This window comes from Chiloscyllium punctatum, chromosome 7 (assembly GCF_047496795.1).
Source record: "Chiloscyllium punctatum isolate Juve2018m chromosome 7, sChiPun1.3, whole genome shotgun sequence".
Lineage (NCBI taxonomy): Eukaryota > Metazoa > Chordata > Chondrichthyes > Orectolobiformes > Hemiscylliidae > Chiloscyllium > Chiloscyllium punctatum.
The window spans coordinates 42,072,834-42,094,918 of record NC_092745.1 but is presented as its reverse complement, the minus strand read 5'-3'; the positions used below and the strand labels follow the sequence as shown (position 1 = coordinate 42,094,918).

At 47.9% G+C, this 22,085-nt stretch overlaps 1 protein-coding gene across 1 annotated transcript in view; it reads right to left on the bottom strand.

Moving 5' to 3' along the window:
* LOC140479345 (pre-B-cell leukemia transcription factor 1-like) overlaps window positions 1-22,085 on the bottom strand; it is a 97,231-nt gene that overhangs the window by 39,089 nt on the left and 36,057 nt on the right. The gene's annotated exons all lie outside the window — the stretch shown is intronic.

Sequence of the window (22,085 nt, the reverse complement as noted above, 5' to 3'; positions counted from 1 at the left end):
CTCCAGGCTAAACAAGCAGGAGGCTGGAAGAACACAGCAAGCCAGGCAGCATCAGGAGGTGGGGAAGTCAATGTCTCAGGTATAACTCTGCTTCAGGACTGGGGTGGGAGGGTGGGTGAAAGAGGAGCTGCAGATAAACTGGGGGTTGTGGGAGGTGAGGAAGTGGGGGGGGAAGGGGAGGGGGAATAGGTGGAGACAGGTAGAGGGTCCGACCTGGTTGGTCGATGGGAGGGATGAATCCAGTAGGTGGCTGAGAGGAATAGAAGGGAAGGGGTGGGGTCTCTTTAGACTACCAAAGTTAATCCATAGTCTATATTTGATTGTAGTGTTTTAGCAACGACATGATCTGTAACTCTGTACCCACAGGACGCACTCTGCCTCGTGTAGGATGGGGCAACATGGGGCAGTTTGCTCCTTCACAACATGACCGAGGGGCGGCACGGTGGCTCAGTGGTTAGCACTGCAGCCTCACAGTGCTAGGGACCTGGGTTCAATTCCAGCCTCGGGTGACTGTCTGTGTGGTTTGTACATTCTCCCCGTGTTTGCGTGAGTTTACTCCGGGTGCTCCAGTTTCCTCCGAGGATGTGCAGGCCAGGTGAATTGGCCAGGCTAAATTGCCCATAGGTTAGGTTAGTCAGGGTTAAATGTAGAAAATGGAGGGTAGGTGAATGGGTCAGGGTGGGCTACCTCTCAGAAGGCCAGTGTGGATTTGTTGGGCCAAACGGCCTGTTTCCATTCTGTAGGGATTCTATTCTCTAACCAAACCACAAGGGGACAAAAATGGAACTTAATTTCACAGAGTGTGTGGTAAAAGACATCAAAAGGCAGACCATTACTTCACTGGAGAAAGATCCCAAAAGCAGGGCAGCGCAGAGGGATCTGGGTATTCTTGCACAAGAGACACAAAAGGTTAGCATGCAGGTGCAGCAAGTCAGTGGAAATTCACCAGTGGTTTGGAGTTTAAAAATAGGGAAGTTGTGTTCCAACTGTACAGGGGTTTAGTGAGGCTGTGTTTACAGGTTTGATCTCCGTATTTAAGAAAGGATATCCCAGTGCCAGGGGCAGTTTGGAAGAGCTTGACGAGGCAGATTCCTAGGACCAAGGGGCAGGTTTGTCAATAGTGGTTCCACAAGTTGAGGCCTTCGCCCGTGAGAGTTTGGAAAAATGAGGGAAAATGTCCGGAATGCTTTGCTCCAGAGGGTGGGTGGGGGCTGAAAGTATTCCCAGAGGAGATTTTGACACATCAGGGGAGTCGATGGCTACAAGGAGCAGGCTCAAACAAGGAGCTGAGGCCTAGGACAGATCAGCCATGATCTAATATGGGGTAAGTGTGTGGGACCGAATGGCCTATTCCTACACCTATTTCTTAAGTTATTGGGATATTGAGGCACTCTGGTATTGCTAGCACGGTCAGGTTGTCCTAATCTACCTAACCCACCCTCCGTCCATTACAGCTGTGGGCTTCTTCTTGGCCTGACTCAACACCAATTTTTCAGACATTCCACCGCACCCCAACACCCAGGAAGTGTCTATCTACTTGCACATTACCAAGGCTTGAATTGTCTCTTTCCTGCTGCTTTAAGAAATGGTCCTGAAAAACATTTGTACTCAATTTCCGAGCTGCCTTTCATAAGATGCATCTAACCTACATGTAAATTAAAATCTCCCATCATTATTGCTGCATCTTACTAATCTACTTGTGTGCAGTTCTGGTCTCCTTCCTATCAGAAGGATGTTGCGAAACTTGAAAGGGTTCAGAAAAGATTTACAAGGATGTTGCCAGGTTTGGAGGATTTGAGCTACAGGGAGAGGTTGAATCGGCTGGGGCTGTTTTCCCTGGAGTGTCAGAGGCTGAGGGGTTGTCTTATAGAGGTTTATAAAATCATGAGGGACATGGATAGGATAAATAGATAAGATCTTTTCCCTGGGGTGGGGGAGTCCAGAACTAGAGGGCATAGGTTTAGGGTGAGTGGGGAAAGATATAAAGGGACCGAAGGGACAACTTTTTCACACAGAGGGTGGTACGTGTATGGAATGAGCTGCCAGAGGAAGTGGTGGAGGCTGGTACAATTTCAACATTTAAAAGGCATCTGGATGGGTATATGAATAGGAAGGGTTTGGAGGGATATGGGCCGGGTGCTGGCTGGTGGGACTAGATTGAGTTCGGATATCTGGTCAGCATGGACAGATTGGACCGAACGGTCTGTTTCCATGCTGTACATCTCTATGACTTATCTCTTCCTGTATACTCCGATTAGAATTTTTTTAATAGAATCACTACAGTGTGGAAACAGGCCATTCAGCCCAACAAGTCCACACCGACCCTCTGAAGAGTAACCACCCAGACCTATTCCCCTACATTTAACTCCTGACTAATGCACACCCGTGAACACCGTGGACAATTTAGCATGGCCAATTCACCTAACCTGCACATCTTCGGACTGTGGGAGGAAACTGGACCACCTGAGGGAACCCCTCGCAGACACGGGGAGAATGTGCAAACTCCACACAGTCAGTCGCCCAAGGAGGGAATCGAACCCGGGTCCCTGGTGCTGTGAGGTAGCAGTGCTAACCACTGAGCCACCGTGCCACCATAAATAATGTTTACAGGGGTCCAAAAACTACTCCCAGATGGGATCTCTTGCCTTTCATATTGCTTATCTCTGTCAAAGTTACATAAGAGCATAAGAAACAAGAGCAAGAGTAGGCCCGCCTGGCCCCTAGAGCCTGCTCCACCATTCCATAAGATCATGGCTGATCTTTTCGCGGACTCAGCTCCACTCACCATGACCCTTAATCCCTTCACTGTTCAAAAATCTCTTTATCTTTGCCTTAAAAAACATTCAACAAGGAAGCCTCAACTGATTCATTGGGCAGGGGATTCCACAGATTCACACCCCTTTGAGTGAAGAAGTTCCTCCTCAGCTCAGTCCTAAATCTGCTCCTCCTTATTTTGAGGCTATGCCCCCTAGTTCTAGTTTCACCCGCCCGTGGGAACCACCTCCCTGCTTCTACCTTATCTATTCTCTTCATAATTTTAAGTGTTTCTGTAAGATTCCCCCTTCTCCTATTCTTCTAAATTCCAATGGCTATAATCCCAGTCTTTTCAATCTCTCCTCCTAAGCCAACTCTTTTCACTCCAGAATCAACCCAGCGAACTTCCTCTGCACCCCCTCCAGTGCCAGTACATCCTTTCTCAAAGTAGGTTCTCAAGTAAAATTGATTCTGCATCTTGCTTTTTCAAACTAAGACCATTTCTAACTACTGCCTTAACAGCATCTTTAACGCGAAGAGTTATCCCAACATCTTTTCCGAGTTTTCTGTCTTCCAGAAGTGTCAAGTACCTTGAATTTTTTTAAAAATACAGAATCCCCACAGTGTGGAAACAGATCCTTTAGCCCAACAATTCCACATCGACCCTCCACAGAGTAACCCACCCAGATCCATCCCCCTCCCCAATTACTCTACATTTACCCCTGAGCTGCTTTTTTACTGTTTTTACAGTTTCTGGCCTTACCTGCTGGTGCATTCTACACATTGCACTCCCAGATATACTCTAATACCATTCCACATCTATTTTTTATCTCTCAGAGGGCTGAGAGTCTTTGGAATTCTCTTAGGCAATTTAGCCTGGCCAATTCACCTGACCTGCACATCTTAGGACTGTGGGAGGAAACCAGAGCACCCGGATGAAACCCACACAGACACAGGGAAAATGTGCAAACTCCACACAGACAGTTACCTGAGGCTAGAATTGAACCTGGCTCCCTGGTGCTGTCAGGCAGAAGGTGCTAACCACTGAGCCACTGTGCCACCCTATTGCAAGTTGAAATATTGAATATTGAACCTGAAATACTGGTCCTTAGTCACCTTGCAACCATGACTCTGTAATGTCTACCAGTCCAGTCAAATTTACTCCCATCGGTGCTAATAATTCATCCATTTTGTTCTGAAGACTGAGTATACTCAGATACAGAAACTTTAGCACTGATTTTGCTTTTTTACTGTTTTTACAGTTTCTGGCCTTACCTGCTGGTGCATTCTACACATTGCACTCCCAGATATACTCTAATACCATTCCACATCTATTTTTTATCTCTCAGAGGGCTGAGAGTCTTTGGAATTCTCTTCCTCAAAAGGCAATTGATGAAGAATCTTTCAATTTTTTTTAAGGCAGAGGTAGATATATTCTTGATTACCAAAGGACTGAAAGATTACTGGGGATATGCAAGAATGTAGAGTTCAGGTTAAAATCAGATCAGCCTTCTCGATACACAATCTGCACAATGGTCCCAACATGGTTCAAGAATATCTAATTGTAGAGCTGCCATTTCTCCAATAACCGGTGCCAATGCCCCATGAGTGGTGACCCATTCGGGGGCAGCATAGTGGCTCAGTGGTTCGCACTGCTGCCTCACTGCCTCAGGGACCTGGGTTCAATTCCACCCTCAGGCGACTGTCTGTGTGGAGTTTGCACATTCTCCCTGTGTCTGTGTGGGTTTCCTCTGGGTGCTCCAGTTTCCTCCCACAGTCCAAAAATGTGCAGGTCAGGTGAATTAGCCATGCTAAATTGCCCGTAGTGTTAGGGGAAGGGGTAAATGTAGGGGAATGGGTCTGGGTGGGTTGCTCTCCAGAGGGTCAGTGTGGACTTGTTGGGCTGAAGGGCCTGTTTCCACACTGTAAGTAATCTAATCAAACTAAAGGAGGTATGTGCTGGTGTTGGAGGGGATCCAAAGGAGGTTTACAAGAATGAATCTTAAAACAAAATGTGGGTGGCACGTCGGCTCAGTGGTTAGCACTGCTGCCTCACAGCACCAGGGACCCGGGTTCAATTCCTGCCTCAGGCGACTGACTGTGTGGAGTTTGCATGTTCTACCCTGTGTCTGCGTGGGTTTCCTCCGTGTGCTCTGGTTTCCTCCCACAGTTCAAAAAGGTACAGGTTAAGTGGATTGCCTATGCCAAGTTGCCCCATCGTGTCCAAGGATGTGTAGGTCAGGTGGGAAATGCTGGGTTATGGGTGTGGGGGTGGGTTGGGTAGAGTGGTCTTTGGAGTGTCAGTGTGGAATCAATGGGCTAAATGGCCTGCTGCCATACTGTCGGAATTCTGTGATTTCTCTCAGACCGTTCTTAGAGACATACATTCATTTTTCTCATCTTATTTACCCGACACCAATTTAGTCGGTGGAAATCCAGAGCAACTGCCTTGAATTTAAAATGTGCACCATGACAGTTAGATACCTTCATGGCCCAGGGTTCTCTTCCTTGTCCTCAGCTTGTCCTCACTGAGAACTCTGGATCCATCTCATTCTGACCTGTTGTACATCTCTAATTTCCACTGCTATACTCTTGGTGTCTGTGCCTTCTGGTGATGTAACAATGCTGTGACTTTAAGAGGTGTGTTTTGTCCTGGTTTCTTTTACAGAGAGAGATTGGGGGACGGCGCAGACCAGCCGATGTGAAGATAAACAATTTATGAGGCCGTGGGGTTTTTTTTTGTTGTGAAGTTAGAATAGTAGAAGCAGGCTGAGTGGGTGTGGTTAAGTTCTCACAGATCCAGGATTTTTAGATTAAGATTTCAGCAGTTGTTTCTGGGGTCTCAGCAGGGTTGGAAGGCAGTGAATCTCTCCCAGCTGCTGTACTTTCTTTCTCTCTCTGAGTATTGTCTTTTGATGTTCGTTCCTCCTGGATTGAAGAACAGCATCTGAGACAAATCTATTTTCTGAATTTGCCAAGGAAAGTGTTTATGGGATGTTACTATATTGGAACAGTTAATTAGTAATAGTTATTCTATCTATTATTCTGTTAAGACTTCCAATGCAGTTAAATTATTCCAAGCTCTTCTTTATTTTGTTGTACTTTAACTACAGCGTTTGAATAAATTGTGTTTTCCCTAATGTTGAGTAGTTTGACCAAACCAATTGCATGTGGAACACAACGCTTCATATTTACCGTTAAAATAAAAAAAAAGTTAGGGTCTAAACTACTTTCTTCATATATTTTGAGGGGGTCTGGTCTGGTTCATAACAACGATCTCTGAAAGTGCCACCCTAAACCTCTATCTTTGTACCTCATGTTCATCCTTTAAGATTCTCAAATCTATCCTTGTATCTTCTTGTGAAGTTTGATGTCAATTTTGGTTTATTTTCTAGCGGTCCTTCTGGCTGTCGTGTTTTAGGTTGCCTTTTTTATTCACTCTAAGGACATGGGCATCACCGGCTGGGGCTTGCATTTATTGCCCACCCCTACCGCCAAGATAGCAGATAGAGGCACGGTGGCACAGAGGTTGGCACTGCTGCCTCACAGCACCAGGGACCCAGGTTCGATTCCACCCTCGCACAACTGCCTGTGTGGAGTTTGCACATTCTCCCCGTGTCTGCTGAGTGCTGCGGTTTCCTCCTGCAATCCAAAGGTGTGCAGGTTAGACGGATTGACGATGCTAAGTTGCCCCATAGTGCCCAGAAGTATGTAGTGTGGGTGGATTAGCCATGGGCAATGCACAGTTACAGGGAAAGGATAGGGGGATGGGTCTGGGTGGATGCTCTTCGGAGGGTTAGTGTGGGCTTGTTGGACCGAATGGCCTGTTTCCACACCGTAGCAATTCTGAGATACATGGCAATATTACCCCTCCAAGCAACTCACTGTCCTGACTTGGAAATACGTCGCCATTCCTTCACTGTCGCTGGGCCGAAGTCCTGAGAAATTGCTCCCTAAGGGTCTAACTACGGCACGTGGTCCACGGCGGTTCAAGAAGGCAGCTCACTGCCATCAGGAGAAGCCACAAACAGGCTCAGTTTAAAGGCAGGTTGTTTTCGATGCACTTGCCCCTCATACAGTGACCCCTTGGCTCCCTGACAAAGCTTTGTACTATTCTCCTGAAGTACATATTACTCCAGAGCAGCCTTGTCACTGGGCCTTCCCTTCTGCAGGAACACCCAGTGGGTCAGCTTCTTTGCGGTGGATGTGGTTACAGCCAAACCGTGCTGATGCTGCGCAATTTCCAAATCCGGGGACCACCGGACAAAAGCTGGATTACTACTCTGGATGGTCATCGGTCGCTCTGAGCACACACCCAGGTGATGTACTTACAGTCTGTGCCAGCTCCTCCTGCAGCAACCTGTCTCCTACCTGTGTTGGATGGATTGACGTGGGCTGCAAGAAAGGCAAGGGGCTCATTGAGATAACAAGCAACATTATCTGTTCCCGCTCTTTAGCCCAATCCTTACACCGTCTCCACACCTGCCCAGCATGGAGGAGGAAAAAAGCCGCACTTTTCCTGAGAGGTAGGGAGTAACAGGCTCCTTCATGGTAAGAGGTTCCTGGGAGGTCACTGCTCCCCGAAGAGGTTGAATCCAATATGGTAGAATGGTGCCAATGCAGTTTGTGGGTTTCCCTTCAGTAGATGCTGAAAGCCCCCTCTACCCCACAGCGTGAACTCAAGGATGACCATTTCAACAAGTACAAGCTGTTGCCGGGGTCAGGAAGTCAGGGTAGGACACTGAGGACAAGGGCGATTTATCGAGAGAGAGGAAACGTAGGGCACACTTTTCGAATGAGTGCAAGGTCACGGAGGGTAGAAGATGGCCAAAGGGGAGAACAGTGGAATAGCTCCTTAAAGAGTCACACAAAACAATGTAGGAAGTGATTCAAATGCAATGATTCAAAGAGAGGCAGAGAACATGAACAGGACATCGGGAAGCACAGATGAATGCATGAAATACACAGGCGTGATAACACTGGAGATGACTTCAATTATTCTGAAAATAGCCCAGGACAGTAAGTTCTCAAAATACATATGAAAACCATTTTACCGATGCATTTCTAACCCAATAAGGGAGGACTCGATCCAATTCCAGACACTGAAGTGGGTCAGATGGAGTATGTTTCAGTGAGGGAGCATTCAGGCAACAGTGATCATAATATAATCAGGCTTGGAAATATTATGTAAAAGGACAATTCAATCAAGTTGATACAGGAGGTTGTACACGACATAGGTGAGGTCTCATCTAGAGTACTGTGTGCAGTTCTGGTCGCCCTGTTTTAGGAAGGACATTATGAAATTGGAAAGGGTTCAGAAAAGATTTACCAGTGTGCTGCCAGGAATGGAGGGTTTGAGTTACAAAGATAGGCTGGGACAATTTTCTCTGCAGCGTGGGAGGTTAAGGGGTAACCTTATAAAGGTTTACAAAATCATTAGGGGCACTGATAAAATGAATAGCAAGGGTCTTCTCCCTCAGGTGGGGGAGTTTAAAACTAGAGGGCACATTTTTTATGGTGCAAACATGGGGGGCAACGTTTTTACACAGAGTGTGGATCAAGTGTGGAATGAACTGCCAGAGGAACTGGTGGATGAGGTATAGTTACAATATTTAAAACATATTTGGATAAGGACATGAATAGGAAAGGTTTGGAGGGATATGGGCTAAACACAGGCAAGTGGTTCTAGTCAGTTTGGGAAGCATAGTTAGAATAGAATCCCTACAGTGTGGAAACAGGCCCTTCAGCCCAACAAGTCCACACCGACCCACTGAAGACTAACCCACCCAGACCCATTCCCCTACCCTATATTTACCTCTGACTAATGCACCTAAGCTACACATCCCTGAACACTATGGGCAATTTAGCAGAGCCAATTCACCTAACCTGCACCTCTTTGGATTATGGGAGGAGACCCACTCAGACACAGGGAGAAGGTGCAAACTCCACACAGACAGTTGTCCAAGACTGGAATCGAACCCGGGTCCCGGGTGTTGTGAGGCAGCGGTGCTGACCATTGAGCCACTGTGCCACCCCATTGGCATGGACTAGTTGGACTGAAGGGTCTGTCTCCATGCTGTACGACTCTCGAAACCTGCTAACTGGAACTGGTCTAGGTTGAACTGGAATTAAACATTGGTACCCAACACAGTCATTCAATAACAGGAGGCTTTTAGAGAGCACAGAGAGTAGCAAAGGGAGAAAGAAAACACATCAAGAACAAACTGAATGACAAAAATATGAGAGATTAAAATAACGTTGAAAAAGAAAGATGATGAAAGCTTATAATAGAGAACTGAGCTAAAGAAGATAAAGAAGAACAGAGGATAACTAATAAAGGGAATAAGATGGACAAATAAAAGGGAAGAGAGCAGATTGTTGGTTAACTCAAAAGGGGCCTCAAAGGGTTTTCTAAATAAATATTGACATTGTAAAAGGACACTCTAGAGAACCTGAGAGTAGATCTCCTTGTGAAAGTTGAGCATACACTGAGATGGTCCTGAATGAATAAATCTTCACTGATAAAGGGGGTGTTGATGATGTCACAATAAAAGTGGAAGAAATCATAATTCAGAGACAGCGAAAAAAAATGAAGTTCACATTCAAAACAGAAGAACTAACCACATCCTGATGAGATGTACCCTGGCCTAGGGAAAGTGGACATTGTCAAGGTTCAGGGCACTGGCTCTGAGGAAAGGTCAAAAAGACTAGGATTGTCTTCACTGGAAAGATGGCGGCTGAGAGGGGACCTGATAGAGGTCTACAAATTTATGGGAGGCGTAGATAAGTCGATCGTCAGAGGCTTTTTCCCACAGTTGAAGTTTCAATTACAAGGGGGCACGGGTTCAAGGTAAAGTTTAAGGGAGATGTTCGAGGGACATTTCTCATGCAGAGAGTAGCAGGAAGCTGCAACATCTGCCAGATGAGGTTGTGAAAGCAGATACACTGGCTACATTTAAGAGGCATCTGGATTGTTAAGTGAATAAGGAGGGAATGGAGGGATATGGAATGAATAAGGACTGAAGGTTTGATTTTTAGTTTAACTAGGCATGATGACTGGCACAGGCTTGGTGGGCCGAAGGGCCTGTTCCTATGATGTACTTCTCCTTGCTCTTTGTTCTTATTGATTGGTATGTCCAGTACAAAAGTGAGGTGTTTCATCGTTAGAAAACCTCCAGCATTGTGCTCCATCCTGGGCATCACACTTTGGGAAGGATAGCAGGGAGTGTATCACTTTACAAAATGCTTGACAAATTGCAACAGAGAAGACGGAGGAACAGATTGGGAGGCAGATTTTGGAAAGGTGCAGAAATAATAGGGTTTTTGACATGGGTGACTTCAACTTCCCTAACAGTGATTGGAACCTCCTTAGTGCAAGTAGTTTGGATGGGGCAGTTTTTGTCAGATGGGTTCAGAAAGGGTTCCTGACTCAATACGTAGATAGGCCGATGAGAGGGGAGGCCATATTGGATTTGGTGCTTGGCAACAAACCATGCCAGGTGTCAGATCTCTAAGTGGGAGAGCATTTCAGTGATAGTGATCACTACTCCATGACTGCTACCATACAATGGAGAGGGATAGGAGCATATGGTCTGGGAAAGTATTTAACTTGGGGGGGAGGGGGGGGAGGGGGGGGGGGTTACAATGCTATTAGGCAGGAACTGGGGCGCCTAAGTTGGGAATAGATGTCCTCAGGGAAATGCACAATAGAAATGTGGAAGTTGTTTAGGAAGCACCTGCTGATAGTGCTGGACGGGTTTGTCCCACTGAGACATGGAAGGGATGGTGGGGTGAAGGAACTTTGGGTGACAAGGGATGTGGAACATCTGGGCAAGAGGGAGAAGGAAGCTAACTTAAGCTGGAGGAGGCAAGGATCAGACAGGGTTCTAGAGGGTTACAAGGTAGCCAGGAAGGAACTGTAGAATGGACTTAGGAGAGCTAGCAGGGGGCATGAAAAAGCCTTGGCAGGTAGGATTGAGGAAAACCCCATGGCGTTCTACACATATGTGAGGAAAGAGGGTGGCCAGAGTGAGGGGACGGCTGATCTGGGATACTGGAGGGAACTTATGCCTGGAGTTGGAGGAGATAGGGGAGGTCCTAAATGAAGACTTTGCTTCAGTATTCACTACTCAGAGGGACCTTGTCATTTGAGGACAACGTGAAACAGGCTGATATGCTCAAATAGATTGATGTTAAGAAGGAGAATGCGCTGAAAGTCTTGAAAAACACAAGGATAGATAAATCCCCTGGGCCAGATGGGATATACCCCAGGTTCCTACAGGAAGCAAGGGAAGAGATTGAGGTGTCTTTGGAGATCTTTGTGTCCTCACTTTCTACTGGAGTAGTGCCAAATGATTGGAGGGTGGCAAATGTTATTGCCTTGTTCACGAAAGGGAATAGGGATAATCCTGGGAATTACAGACCAGTCAGTCTTACGTCAGTGATGGGCAAAGTATTGGAGAGGATTCTGAGAGACAGGATTTATGGAAAACCATAGTTTGATTAGCGATAGTCAGCACGGCTTTGTGAAGGGCAGGTCATGCCTCACAAACCTTACTGAATTCTTTGAGGATGTGACAAAACACATTGATGAAGGTAGAGCAGTGGATGTGGTTTACATGGATTCTAGCCAGGGGTTCTAGACAAGGCTTGGTTGGCTCATTCAGAAAGTAAGGAGGCATGGGGTACAGGGACTTGGATGAGGAAGTGGAAGGGTGGGTTAGTAAGTTTGCCGATGACATGAAGGTTGGTGAACTTGTGGATAGTGTGGAGGGCTGTTGTCGGTTGCAACAGGACATTGACAAGATGCAGGAATGAGCTGATAAGTGGCAAGATAGAGTTTAACCTTGAAAAGTGTGAAGTGTTTCATTTTGGAAGGTTGAATTTGAATGCAGAATACAGGGTTAAAGGCAGGATTCTTGGCAGTGTGGAGGAACAGAGGGATCTTGGGGTCCATGTCGATAGATCCCAACAAGCAGACAAAACACGTCCAGAAACCCTCGCCACTCTCTCCTATATCAAAGACATCTCGGAAATGACTGCCATACTACTCAGACCCCTTGGCATCATGGTAGCCCACAAACCCACCAACACACTAAAACAGCAGCTAATGAACTTGAAAGACCCTATACAGATAACAAACAAAACTAATGTCATTTACAAAAATACCTTGCAAGGATTGTAAGAAACACTAGATTGGATAAATAGGCAGAAAACTAGCCACCAGGATACATGAACATCGACAAGCCACAAAATGACATGACCCCCTCTCACTAATATCCTTACATACAGATAAGGAAGGACACCACTTCGACTGGGACAACACATCCATCCTAGGACAAGTCAAACAGAGACATGCACAAGAGTTCCTTGAAGCATGGCATTCCAACTGGAACTCTATCAATAAGTACATTAACTTGGATCCCGTTTACCCCTCCCTGTGAAAAAGAACAGGAAATGACATCACCAACCCAAGGAAACCCAAACACAAAAATAGAAAGCCGGCCATGTCACCAGTGCTTCATCTGGAGGCTCACTGATGATGTTACCTAGTATGGTGACGAAACATCTGTAAACAAATCTTCCAGCTCAGCGAGCAAACCTACATCCAGATCCCTCAAAGTTGCCACACAAGGTGATAGGGTTGTTAAGAAGGCACATGGTATGTTGGCTTTCATTTGTAGAGGGGTTGAGTTTAAGAGGCGTGAGGTTATGCTGCAGCTGGATAAAGCCCTGGTTAGACTACACTTGGATTACCATGTTCAGTTCTGGTCACCTCATTATAGGTAAGATGTGGAAGCTTTAGAGAGGGTGCAGAGGAGATTTACCAAGATGCTGCCTGGTCTGGAGGGCAGGTCTTATGAAGGAAGGTTGAGGGAGCTAAGGCTTTTCTCATTGGAGTGAAGAAGGATGAGAGGTGACTTGATAGAGGTGTACAAGATTTTGAGAGGCACAGATAGAGTGGATAGCCAGAGACTTTTTCCCAGGGCAGAAGTCGCTCTCACAAGGGGGCATAAGTTTAAGATGATTGGAGGAAGGTTTAGGGGAGATGGCAGAGGCAGGTTCTTTACACAGAGAGTGGTGGGGTGTGGAATGCACTGCCAGCAGTGTAGTAGAGTCAAAGACATTAGAGACATTTAAGCGACTCTTGGATAGGCACATGAATGATAGTAAAATGAAGGGTATACAGGTTAGTTTGATCTTAGGGTAAGTAAAAAGTAAAAAGGGCAGAATGGCCTGTACTGTACTGTACTATTCTATTAAATCGCTGGAATTTTTCAAAGACTTGCCTTGTACAGTTGATTGGGGGGAACCAGTGGATGTGGTTTATTTGGACTTTCAGAAGGCGTTTATAAAGTGCCATATGAGAGATTAGCGTGTAAAGTCAAAGAATATGGGATTTATGGTAGTCTACTGGCATGGATAGAGAACTGATTTACTGACATGAAACAAAATTGCAGCCAGTAACTAGTAAGGTCCCACAGGGATCAGTGATCGGGCTCCAGCTATTCCCAATACATATTCGTGATTTAGATGAGGGAACTAAATGTATATATCTTCAAGCTTGCAGATGACACTAAGCTGAGTGGAAGGGGTACCAGTGAGGAGGTGCTTCTGGGTGGTTTGGAGACATTGAATGAGTCACAGATGAAATATGAAGTGGATAAATGTGAGGTTACCCAGTTTAGCAGCAAAACCAGGAATGGTGAGAGATTGGAAATGGGGAGGTGCAATGGGACCTGGGTGTCACTGAAAGTCAGCGGGCGGAGCAGCGGGCGGTGAAGGAGGTAAATGGTACTTTGGCCTTCATAGGGAGAGGATTCGAGTCCAGGAGCAGGGATGTCTTGCTGCAAATGGACACAGCCCTTGCTGAGACCACACCTGATGTATTGTGTGCGGTTTGGGTCTCCCTGTCTGAGGGAGGATGTTCTAGTTACAGAGGGAGCGCGACAAAGGTGTACCAGACTGGTTCCTGGGATGGCAGGACTGACTTCTGAAGACAGACTGGATCAGATATGACTGGATTTTAGAAGAATGAGATGGGTTCTCATTTTAAAAAAAACTATAAAATTCGAAAAAGACTTGACAGGGGGAATGCAGGAAGGATGTTCCTGGTGACTGGGAAGTCAAGAACCAGGGTTCACAGTCTATGGATATGGGGTAGGCCATTTCGGACTGAGGTGGGGAGAAATGTCTTCACCCAGAGAGTGGGGAGCCTGTGGAATTCTCTGTCACAGAAGGTGGTTGAGACCAAAGCATTGAACGTTTTCAAGAAGGAGATAGACACAGTTCTTCGGCCTAAAGGGATCAAAGGATATGGGGAGAGAACAGGAACAGGGGGCTAAGTTGGGTAATCAGCCATGATCATACTGAATGGGGGAGCAGGCTCAAAGGGTCGAATGGCCTACTCAAATTCCTAGTTTCTACATTTCTATGAGATGTACAGGAGTCGCAGCAGGGATGAGGGACTTGAGTGATGTGGAGGGAATAGATTTTAATTTAATTCCTTCACAGACCTGGTCATCTCATGCAAGGCTCACACTTGGCATTCACTAATTGTCCATTACCGTGGCAACCCACATGGACAAATTACACCCACAGTTCCACTGGGAGGTACAAACATTGTGACCCAGCGACACTGAAGGAACGGTGATACATTTCCATGTCAGGATGGTGAGTGGACTGGAGGGGAACTTGGAGATGGTGCTATGTCCACGTACCTGCTGCCCTTGGCCTTCCACAGGAAAGGTGTCATGGGTTAGGAAGGTGCTGTCTAAGGATCTTTAGTGAATTTCTATAGTGCATGTTGTGGATAGTACACACTGCTGCTACTGAGCGTCAATGGTGGAGGGAGTGGATACTTGTGGATGTGGTGCCAATCAAGCGGGCTGCTTTGTCCTGGATGGCGTCGAGCTTCTTGAGTGCTGTTGGGGGCTGTACCCATCCAGGCAGGTGGGGAGTAACCCATCACACTCCTGAGTTATGCCTTGTAGATAGTGAACAGGCTTTGAGGAGTCAGGGGGTGAGTTACATGCCCCAGAATTCCCTGCTTTTATATTTATCAAGTTGGTTCAATTTGGTTTCGGTCATTGTTCACAACCCCTCCTCTGAGAATGCTCGTGATGGAGGATTTTGAGATGGTTATGATCGAGTATCAAGGACAGAACGCCATTGCCTGGTACTTGTGTGTGGCGTAAATATTACTCACCACTTATCCACCCAAACCTCAATCCTGCCCAGGTCTGACTGCGTACTGGCACGGTCTGCTGTGGTACCTGAGGAATTACGAATGGTGCTGAACATTGTACAATCCGTCAAGGAACATCCTCACTTCTCCCTGGGTATGACTCCAACCCCATGGAGGTTCCTCCCCTGATTGCCACCGACTCCGGTTTTTGCCACCGTCCCTTGATGTCACACTTGGTCAAAAGTTGTCAAAGACGATCACTCTCGTTTGGGTCAAGACCGAAAAGAAAGGTCAGGAACTGAGTAATCCTGAGCAACCATGTCATTGCTGAGTAAGTGTCGTTTGATAACACACCTCCCAGCATTTAGCTGGGCTGGTAATAGTTCAGGTCAGATTTGTCCTGCTTTATGGGGACAGTACAGTTCTGAGCTATTTCCAACTCCTCCAGTGCTGTACTCGCATTGAAACAGTTTTGACGGAGACCCGGTTAAGTTTGGAGCACAATTCCTCAGCACTGGATCCAAAGTCTTCAACGTACGCCATGCCTTCATCCACTGGGTGGTATCACTTGGAGTGAATCGAATTGGCTGAAGACTGGCGTCTATGATCTTCATTCACAGGATGTGGGCATCGCTGACCAGGTCAGCAATTATTACCCATCCCCTAACTTCCCCAAAGGGCAGTTAAGAGTCAACCACATTGCTGTGGGTCTGAAGCCACATGTAGGCCAGACCAGGTAAGGATGGCAGTTTCCTTCCCTAAAGGACATCAGTGAACTAGATGAGTTTTCCAACAATCGATTCACGGTCATCATTAGACTCTTGATTCCAGATTTTCATTGAATTCAAGTTCTCTACCATCTGCCAAGGCAGGATTCGAACCCAGGTTCCCCAGAACATTATCTGGGTCTCTGGATTAACAGTCCAGCAATAATTTCACGAGGCCATCACCTCCCCCTGTGATGCGAGGAATCATTGGAAGAGGCCGAGATGGATCATCCACTCGGCACTTCTGGCTGAAGATTGCTGCGAATGCTTCAGCCTTATCCTTTGCGCTGGTGTGATGGACTCTTCCATTATCGTGGATGGGGGTGATTGCGGAGACACCTCCTGCTCGGTTTCAGTTGTCCACCGCCGTTCACAGTTTCTTGTGGAGATTGCAGAGCTGAGGTCTGGTCCGCCGGATGTCGCACACACAGTTCTACTGGCGCTGTTGAGTGTGCACGCGGTGTTGGAAACTTCATAAGACTCACTTCCAAGTCTTGACGTTAACTCCTCGTTGAATCGGAGCATTTGGGTCAATGAGGGATGGCATGGAGTACGTGCTTCCAGACTGTGGTAGAATACAATTGTGCTGATGCTGATGGCCCACAGTACCTCAGGAATGTGAATTACAATATCTGAGCTGATTCCCTTCTGTTGAGCTCAGTGATGGCTCCACACAATATGACTCCCTCAATATCAAGGTGGGACTTTGAGTCAACAAGTGCAGACACGCTTGGAGCTCACTGAGGGTGCAATCGCGGAGGAATTTCCCTTTTCTTGGTTTCTGCACTACCTCTTGTTTGGGATGAGGGGGGGGTCTGCCCTGCGAGCAGCGGCAGAGTGAATTGGGCCGATTTCCCCCGGAGTCGAAAAGACTGTGAGGAGATTTACCAACAAGGCTGTCCCCTTTGCTGTGCCAAAGCCCGGTTGGCACACCTTCGCAGGAGCAGAGCAGCACGATGGCAGCCCAAGACCCAAACACTTCCTTTCCACTCCGCAGCCACACTGCGGGGGGGGGGGGGGGGGGTGCCACTGGACATGCCACCTTTGGGAAGCACCAGGTTAGGCAATATGTGAAGAATGTCCCTATGGGCCTGGATCCCACCTCACCAGGTGAAAGATTCTGCAGTCGCTGTTACGTCACGCTTCTGTGGGATCTTGCTGTGCGTGCGTCGACTGCTTTCGAGCAGCGACGCTATTGCAAGGAAGCACTTGATTGCAGTTGACACACGCACAGCAAGATCCTACAGAAGTGCGACATAACAGCGACTGCAGAACCTACCGCCCGGTGACGTTTTCGCGATGGATCCATCCCCCACGTTTGCCTAACCAGGCGTGCCTCTTGCACGATCCGATCACCCACCCGCCTGCCGGTGATCGGCGCCGTCACTATGGCAACGGCCCCTGTGGGATGCCCTTTCCGGATCAGTCGGTCGTGCTCCTGAAGGGAAGCTCTTCCTCCGCCACAGCATCTGCGTCAAAAGGTGGGGAGCAGAGCCGGGCACCCCTGCCGCTCGCTTCATTGGCGCAGGGGTGCTGTCCACCCCAGGCGAGGTCCGGGTGTGTGCCACAGGAAGAACTCATCACGCTGCGGGGACTGTCCCCGCAGCAGGAAACACAGAAACAGAGACAACGGGAGCAGGAGTAGGCCATTCGGCCCTTCGAGCCTCCTCCCCCATTCAATATGATCATGGCTGATCATCCAAATCAGCCCCCTGTTCCCACTTTCTCCCTGAACCCTTGGATCCCTTTAGGCCTAAGAATGATATCTACCTCCTTCTCGACCTTTCTGTGGCAGAGAATTCCTCAGGCTCCCTCCCTCACTCTCTGGGTGAAGACGTTTCTCCCCATCTCAGTCCGAAATGGCCTACCCCTTGGATTTTGACCCTTACTTTTGGACTCTCCCACGATCAGCAACATCCTTCCTGAGTTGACCCTGTTACGTCCTGTTAGAGAGTTTCACAGGTTTCTATGGGATCTCTCCTCAATCTCCTTAACCCCAGTGAATATCGTTTGAACCGACGGGGTTGGGAATTGGTTCCATGTCCCAGATTTGGCCCTGAGGGCAGGAAACACAATCACCCGACGAGACTTCCACAGGAACCTGACCCTCCATTGTCATAGCACCCGGGGATCCCCAGCCCATTTATTGAAACGGGTGAAGATTCCGGGCCCAGCAGTTTGAGAGGAGCTGCAGGCCTAAGGGGGGGGGGGCAAGCGATGTTCTAAGAGGGCCCTCCAACATAGTACCCTCTCACCAATGCCTTAGACCTATGCCCTCTAGTTTTGGATTCCCCTACCCTAGGGAAAAGACCTTGGCTGTTCATCCTAGGCATGCCTCTCATGATTTTATAAACCTCTATAAGGCCACCCCTCAGCCTCAACGCTCTGGGGAAAACAGCCCCAACCTATTTAGCCCTCCAACCACCGCAACATCCTTGTAAATCTTTCCTGAACCCTTTCAAGTTTAGCACCTTTGCTATAGTAGGGAGACTCGAATTGAACACAGTATTCCATAAGTGGTCTATCCAATGTCCTGTACAACTACAACATCTTGAATTTGAAATCCATGTTCCCTGGACCTTGCACCTCCATATCTCTGCCAACGCCTCCAATCCCATGAGCCTTTAAGACAGCCTTTTATTCCGGCCTCTGATGTATCCCTGACTCCGTCCTGCAGCCCCAGACTCTGGAAGCCCTCTCTGCTTCTCTTGATTGTTTTCGTCCCCCAGACAGTCCTTCAAAACAAAATTAACAAGGCTCCTCGGCCAGGCCTTCTGGTTACCCCAGCTGAATATCTCCTCACGTGCTTCACCGCGTCACACTCGGCTCCTTAATACTCTGCTGAAGTGCTTCGAGGTGATTCATACTGTTGAAGGCGTTGTAGAAATACAAGCTGTTGTCGTCGTGGTAGGGCACCCCTTCGATCTCATCGATTCCAACAACTCCAGATCGCAGCGACCTCTTTCGGTCAGACACTGGGAGTTTCCCTGAGTTGACAATATCTTGAGGAGCCTGTATTGTTTCTGTTCTTTCTTCTCCTTATGCTTTTGCCTATCTGGCCTTTTCATGGACCTTCCCTTTCGTTCCTAGTGACTTCCCCTTTGCCTCAGAAAGTGGGGGGGGAAGGGCAGAAGGAGGCCAATCAGCCTCTCAGTCTTAAATATGATGCTGCCTCTGTTGTTTCCTGATGTAAAGAATCCCAGTGATTCGTAGCGTTCTGAGTGAACGGAAATAATCTTCTCCATTCAGAATTTGTTGGTCAAGGTACCACACATTAGGCTAGTCAAGGCAACAAGAGCCCATGGTGTTATGGGTAGTATATGAACATGGGCAGAGGATTGGCTAACTGGTAGACAGAGAGCTGGGAAAATAGAGACATTTTTTCAGGATGGCAATCTGATAACTAGTGCCGCAGAGTTCAGTGCAATATATATACATATGACTTGGATGAGGAATTGAACGTTCTATTGGCAAGTCTACAAATGAGTCAGAAATAGATAAGGAGGCAAGCGTTGAGGTGGACCTCCGGACTCCACAAAGGGATGCAGACGTGTTAAGGGAGCAGGGCAAAAAGATAAATGGAATATAATGTGGGGAGGAGTGAGGTTATACACTTTGGCAGGAAGAATAGAGGAGATCGATATTATTGAAATGGAGAACGACTGCAGAAAGCTATGGAGCAGAGGGATTTCAGAGCCCTCGTGCATAATTACAAAATGCTAGCATCCTAGTTCGGCACATTATAGGGAAGGCTAGTGTAATGTTGATCTTTATCGCAAAGGGAATGGAAAATAAAAGCAGGGAGGTACAGCTAAAACTGTACAAGGCACGAGTCAGAGCAGAGCTGGAAACTAAGGGAGGATATTCCGGTATCGGAGGCAGGCCTGAGAAGGTTCACTCGGCTGACCCTGGGTACAGAGGGACTGTCTTATGAGGACAGGCTGAGTAGGTTGGGTTTGTGGTGTTCGGAAGAATGAGGAGAGACCTTACTGAAACATGCGAGATTCATGGGGCCTTGACAGAGAAGGTGCGGTAAAATTATTTCCCCTCGTGGGGCAGTCTCGGACCAGAGGGTATAATCTCAGAAGAAGACAGAGATGAGGAGGGATTCCTTCTCTCAGATCGGAGCGAATCTGTGAAGATCTTTACTGCGGCAGGCTGGGTCAGTTGGTGTATTCCGGTGAAAGCTCACCCAGTTGCGAGATGGTACTTGTCCTGCTGTGTGTTCCTGACGGTTTTCCGTTTTAATCCATCGTCGTGCCTCCCCTCCCCTCAACAGCACCACCCCCACCCCCCCCCCACCGAACCCGTGTCCTAAACCATACAGAGTCCAACCCTTAGCCACAAGAAGATGACAGCCTCCTCTCTTCAGCTGACCTTCTGGTAGACCCCTGCCTCCAGGCCAGAGGGGGACCTTTACAACAGGCCTTGGACCATGAAGGGCCCATGGAGCAGACTCCTCTCTCTGTGAGGACACAGCGCCCCGAGTACCGTGTGGAGTCCGGAAAGGAGGATCAATCCCTTTCCCCAAATCCCCTCACCACTGGAACCCCTAACCCTGCCGTGGCCCCTGCACTGACCAAGGCCTCTCAGAGGGGAATAAATGGACAGGGAAAAGGGGGGGGGAGGGAGTGAAAGAGGAACAGTGTGGGGGGGGGGGGGGGTGGGGTGGGGTGGAATACAGGAGGGGAGGAAGACAGGAGGAGGAAGAGAAGAGCTAGAAACAGGAGAAGGGAGTTTGGGTTTGCGATTACATAGGCCAACGTCAAACATGAAGGGAGAGCATGATGTGGGAACAAGAGTCTGACCTACTGTCTCAGAATCAGGGCCCTCAAAGTGTCGGGACAGGAATGAAGCAGTTAATTCTTTATGCCGGGTTGAAATTCCACTTGATGTTGGATGGGAACTGGCTGGGGTTCCAGAAGAAGGCATTCCTGTAGATGCCTGAAGACATCGTACTCGTCTCTCACACACACTGAAACGCTGAACCTCTTCCAAGCGCCATGTGAGTTGGGGCGGGGGGGGGGGGGCACTCCTCCTGGAAGGGGGAAATCACATCCCCTTCACCGACATCTCCAACAGGCGGCACAGCTCAGTCGGCGACGGTTGCCCACGGCGACGCCTTCGGCTCCTTTCCTAGCGTTGCCCTGGTAACCAGAATGCATCCCAGGGAGAGCGATCCAGTGGTTTACCAGATGTTGGCTGGGCAAAGCAGTAAAACTTAACATCAAAACACACAGAAGGGCCGTTAAAGTCAGCGACTCAGGTTAGTTCACTAATCCAGCAGGGGTCGACCACGCATCCCTATCCGAAAACAAAATGGCTTTTATCCAAAAGGAGCACAACATTTCTCTGTTAATGAGAATGCAGAAGTCTGAAAAGTGAGGTTGGAAGGTAGGATTGCACAGAGATAGATACATGCTAATATCTCTACAATATGCACAGTCATTTATAACCTCTGTATGTATCCATACACACATAGATATATAGAGACACAATTACATATGTGCACTTATTAAACACACACACACACACACACACACACACACACAGGCTGCATCTTTCTGTCATACCAGGAGCCAGTCAGGCAGTGGAAAGGCCACCCCCAGGGACCGAGGTCCCAAGAGCAGATATCCTGACCAGCCACAACTGCCCGCCAATCACAAGCCAGCAACTGAGAAGATGGTGGCTGCTGTTGAAGTGGCAGGGACTCCCCACTCCCATAATGAAGCGAGCGAGGGTAGGTCATGCCAAGTGGGGATTTGGCAAGATGAGAGATCCATTTCCTCAACCGGGGGGTCTGAGCGAATTCAATCGAAGGGCCCAAACTCCCCACCTGCTCCATTAGTGTTGACAGTAGGTTAATACCAGTAGGCCACAGGGTGAAGCATTGAACTGGTCATTGTTGCTCTTACCTGGGAGCAGGTCAGGCAAAGTGGACGGGAGAGGTTAAGTATGCCACACCCAGCTTAATTAAATGCCTTGGATGGCCGTGGCATTGAACAGCTCAGAAACGAAAGGGCAAAAAGAAAGCTTAATTGGCTTGCTGCTGGGTTTCAGCCTATGTTTTCTGCTTGGCAGTTTGCTGAGAATTTGGATGAAAGAAAGCAAGCTGCACTCTCTCAGAATGGAACTGTTTTCAGTTTGGCTGCCTTTACACAGACCCTGGTTTGAAGCAGGTCTCTGAGAGTACAGCAGATACTGCGTCACTGTGAGTGTTATACAGTTGAGGCGGGGACAATGAGGGATTGTGGTCACAAGACCAACCACCGCCATTTCAAGGCTGCCAAAGCCCACTCACTGGATCATTCAAAGGGTCATTGAAGGGAGTCTCTGGGGATTCTGGGCTATGGTTAGTGTCCTCTCCAAAGTGCGAG